Below are 5,111 nucleotides of genomic sequence, written 5' to 3' on the forward strand. Positions count from 1 at the left end.
TTTGGCATACAAACATGCTACATAATGTAACAAAAAATATCTGTATCATTATGTTGAAAACAAAAAAAAACCTCCAGTTTAGATCAATGGTTTTATATTTATAGAATTTCTAAATTAATAGGGAATAAAATATTTATTTTTTTTTAGTTTGATTTCATGTCAAGTCAAGTAATTTCTGTAATTTATACATAATTTTTTTTAATTATATGATAGGCCTACATACTTTTATAATTGTAGCAGTCAAGAGTTCCAGGCTTGAAGAATGAATAAATACAAAATGCACCCATTTCTCCACAGGGTATGTACACTTATAAAGCATTTCACATTTTTTAAAACCATTCATGTGTTATATTTATTTTTAATTTTGTAAAGACGAAAGAATGTTTTTTTCATATTCTAATTAATTGCTCTTATAAATGTCAGAGGTTTTAATTTCCCAGAAAAGTTTTGTAATACAACTTTGTTTCCATTTATTTTTTAATATGAATTTCATAAATTTACTATGTACAACATACAGTATATCATGAATTGTTTTGTCAAATGTAATGTGATTTTATTATACAATGTATTTTAGTAATCTCATAGCAATATCATATATATTATGTGTTGCAGCTATTCCTAAAGAATTGGACCAATGGATTCATTCAGGCAGCAAGTTAATCCATCATGTAAGGAAAATGGTATTCTCCATATAATCTATAAACCAATTGAAATTAACATGCAATATTCCTGGCAAACAATGAAATATAAGAATAGAATTGCAAATATTTAATAATGCATCCAATGTTTGTGCATGTTTCCATGCATTGTTCTAAATTAAATTCAATTTTAAACACCAATTTACTTTCAATAATAGTATGTTACTACAAGAATGTCCTGATTTTCTCATACATGTATTTTCAGAATTGATTTCATCCACAAGAACATGAAGTGATGGAAATGATTTGCAGATGCTCAGTATTCCTTGTACAGTCTATCTTAATTTGAAAAGCTGTTTATTAAATAAAAATTCTTCATAAAAAATGATTTGATTCTTTCATATACATGTACATGTACTCACTGTACAGGTGTTGAAAAGGCTATTAATATTTGATAATCTTACATATATGTATTTGTGTGGTGGGTGTCAATGTCCATCAAGATTTTATTTCCAGCATGTACATTGTGTTAATTTGTTTTTCTTAATAATAGTAACTGAAAAGGAGATTGAAGGCTCCCCTAATTGATTCAAAACAGGAAAGGGGACCACCATTTTATTCTAAAGAGAGGGGGGGGGGGGTTCCAGGTCATCATTTTTTTATGTCTTTTCATGTCAATGAAGGACAGGTCTACTAATATTTATTTCTGATAAGATGAAGGACAGATTTAATTATTTTTCTCTTCACTGAAAAATGTCTGACAAGCTAAAAAAATTATTTACAGGAGGGTTAACACTGGTCTGGGGCAGATTATTTATTTTTTTATCCAGTGTGGGACATATTTTCAACATTTTTGAAATCTGCCCCCCCCCCTCTTTTGGAAAAATATGGTAGTCCCTTTAACAAATACAGGAATATTTATGATTTCCACTAAGTCTTTCTTCTTAAAACGTACAACTTAATTCACATAGGAGTTGAAGGTTTGAAAGAAAGCCATGATAGAATCTTGTATGCGAAAAAAAAATATTTGTACATACGTGTACATGTACCATTTGTACAGCAGTGACAGAAAGGTATATTAAATTTATCGAATCAATTATTGATGGAGGCTTTCAATTGACTATTCTATTTGAATATTCCTATTTTTATTAACAATCGGCGTTTTAAATAACATGCTGCGGCAAACGTTACACGTAGTTGCATATGTGTTTATACATATTCGAGGAAATGCGGAAGGACTGAAAGACGTCGTATAACATACATAATTCATACATTGTATAGAGAACGAAGTCACAAAATAGAGAGTAAAATCCAGTGTTTTATGCCTACTGTTTGATTTAGTAAAAAGATCCCAGCGCAGTCTACAAGTATAAGCCTAGTTGAAATCTACGAGGTAAACAAACTTTTTCAAGTACTAAAGAGTTATCTCCCATGCTGGGTCAACGATGCGTTTGAAAACTATATTTAGACTGACTGTACCAAGTTGTCAATTTTTAATCAAAAAGTTCAAGGGCAAGGCGACAATTTAATAAGTAGGTTTTTATTTTAAATTATTCATTTTACTTTATAGTTTTCAAAAAGTGATGCTCATTTCTTTGTAATCCTTTAGGTAAATTTATAATTTCCGATGATATTAGGAAAATACCCTATTTTTCATATACTACTGAGTGTTTTAGGTGAATAACTTAAATGTATCGGAAAACCAACTGAATGAGCATCACTTTTGTGAAAGTATAGATACAAATGGACAATTTAAAACATTGTGCAGTTATTTGTTTGTTTGCCTTGCCCTTGAACTTTTTGGTTAAATTTAACATTTCATTTGTTGACCTAAAATCGGAGCCCACGTGACTTTAGAGGGTCACATGATCAAAAAAAATTCCGAGATGAATAGCAATGGACATACTCTTCAAGATAACATAAAGCTATTTTAACTAGAGTGTCTTACTGAAAAATAAAATGTTTAAACATTAATATTGTATCGTTTTCGGTGACTTTTTATAGAAAACGTTGCCTTAACTGTACTGCGCGTAGATTTAAATGTACATGAAAAATTGATTTCCTTCATTTCTCGATCCCGAGAAATTCAAACTAAATTACAATGCAACAGTGAGTTATAAGGCATCTATTTTTCTTATGTCATAACGAGAAAACAAAAAAAAAAGAGGAAGAAGTGTGTTGAATTGATTTTCAGTGTATCGAATGGTGTACAAGTGAAACTGATGAAAGAAATCTAAACTGAATACCTTTTGAATTCATGCTTTATATATAAGTTTAAAAATACATTTGTTATTCCTTACGTTTTGCTAAATCGTCTTTAAATTACATGTAACGTACCTTTTGTACATCTGATATATTTAGATTTCATTTATAGTAGTTACACATTTAAAGTTCGTAATAAATATTTACCGGACATTTTCTAAAAAAAAATTGCACCGAATTTTGGAGCGAGTATGATTTTTATCAGAATGAAGAAAAAGGCAAATAATAATTGTTCTCCCGACCCGACAAGAATATATCAATATATGACACTATTTCACACACACATGGTCTTTTAAAAAATATAATTATTTAATATTTTTATTTATGATTTCTCAAGTTACGTATTACATTAAATTATTCAAGATTTACATCTAAATTGTTGATATTCTTAATCTTAATGCGTGTATATGAAAATCTTCATTCTGGATGTACAGATAAAGTCATCCCGTCCTAATGGTAATAACAAACTGAATGACTTCACCAGAATGAACGTGAATTAGACCCAATTCCCGATGATACTTAACAAGATTATTCTTTCAATTAAGTGTAACTCGACAGTTAGTTTGTGTTCAAAATGTACCAACTCTCGAACAACCCACATAACTATGTACTGCTTACGCCTTTATCAATTATTTTTTCCGAATACTTAGTCCTAAAACATTTCAAATTTATAATAGATCATATTCATATGTCAAAATATCCCTTCTATATCACATTTTCTCTGATTATTCTTTGTCAAGTATAGTTACGCCAAATTTTGAGTTTGAGAGAATGAAACATTGTACGATTTACTAAATGTCGTGATTAATTTGCGTAATTAATTCGTTCAATTATGGAATTCGCACTCCTTTAAGTGTACCTCGATAGACCAGACGTATTTCATGCACGTAGCAGTCCGGATTTCTTTCTTTAATATTTCTTTTCTCCCTTTTTGTCAGTAAAAATTGTAATATCAATTGATTTCAATTTTTATGCATTGGCTGATGTATTTACCCAATTTATTTACCAAATGAACTTTAAATACTGGTATAAAAAACTAAAGAAAATAAAAACGTAAATATTCATAGAAAATTCAATGTAAAAAATCAAAACATATAAATAATTAATTGAATTAATAAAAAAAAGAAAATAAATATAAAATACAATCCGGAGAATTAAAATAAATAAATATTAAATTACATTTTAATTATCAAAGTAGATTTACACTGCACATTCACACGTTTTGCTTGTATGATCAGTATTTGGATTTATATCGAATTAAATCAACACGTTCGTTCTTATATCCAAATCGACAGATCATATGCTATTTTGATTGGTTGATGCGCTGATTGGTTAATTGCTAATCCTGATTGACAGCTCTGTAAAGAAATACCGAACCCGCGTTCGCTCTCTGGGACCGCTACTGAATTTGGGGTTCGCTCTCTGGGTCCGCTTCGGGTTCGCTCGGGGTCCGCTACGGGTTCGCTTGGGGTCCGCTCCGGGTTCGCTCAGGGTCAGCCCTAGCTGACCCCAAGCGAACCCGGAGCAGACCCAGAGAGCGAACCCGGGGTCCGCTCCGGGTTCGCTATCTGTTAGGTTGTGTTCGGTCGGTACTGTACGTCATCCACATTGGCAGATATACCGGTATATGCATTAAAATTAGAGAGGACAACTTTAAAAAATCAGAATGATGAAACCTAATTTTATTTTTTTTTTTTATAGAAATACATGTAATTCAATTACTTCGCGAACTTTTTTGATCACCCCTTGTTTTGTCTTATACAAACAAACATCACACTTGAAAAAAGAGCTAGTGTTATAAAACTTACAGCTGTTGTTTTATGGCTCTCCGGGACTTTCCAGAATTGAGTTCTATGAAATGGCAATGCAATGGTTTCAAAATCTTAGTTCATCTACAGAAAGTAAGGTGTGTACTGATTTAAATTTTTTTTAGCGAAAAAGCAATCCAGAAAAGCTAGACCAAAACATGTTGAAGTTGTTTGCTGTGGTGGTGTTCGGTTTGGTGGTCTTGGTTGACAGCAGTGATCTGGTGAAACACAACACCCATACCCAGCCAGTCTGTAAAGAAGTCATCCGCGGAAGAGTTGGACGCAAAGAATGTGGGTGGCACGCTGATCTGAGCCGAAATTTGGACCAATTCTATCTCCGAGGGAGGATCGTGGCGTACCAAATCAGATGGTCCGGTGGGCAATGGTCTGGGTGGTTTGTTCC

At 31.8% G+C, this 5,111-nt stretch overlaps 1 long non-coding RNA gene across 1 annotated transcript; it reads left to right on the forward strand.

Moving 5' to 3' along the window:
- The first annotated feature begins 235 nt into the window (after positions 1-235).
- On the forward strand, positions 236-950 carry LOC134232527 (uncharacterized). Its single transcript, XR_009984799.1, has 3 exons — positions 236-298; positions 613-680; positions 904-950. It is a non-coding gene; the product is annotated as an uncharacterized LOC134232527 (long non-coding RNA).
- Positions 951-5,111: the final 4,161 nt, after the last annotated feature.

Source organism: Saccostrea cucullata, unplaced genomic scaffold (assembly GCF_032062105.1).
Source record: "Saccostrea cucullata isolate Sc308-1 unplaced genomic scaffold, CSIRO_AGI_Scuc_v1 ctg4349, whole genome shotgun sequence".
NCBI classification, from domain to species: Eukaryota; Metazoa; Mollusca; class Bivalvia; order Ostreida; family Ostreidae; genus Saccostrea; species Saccostrea cuccullata.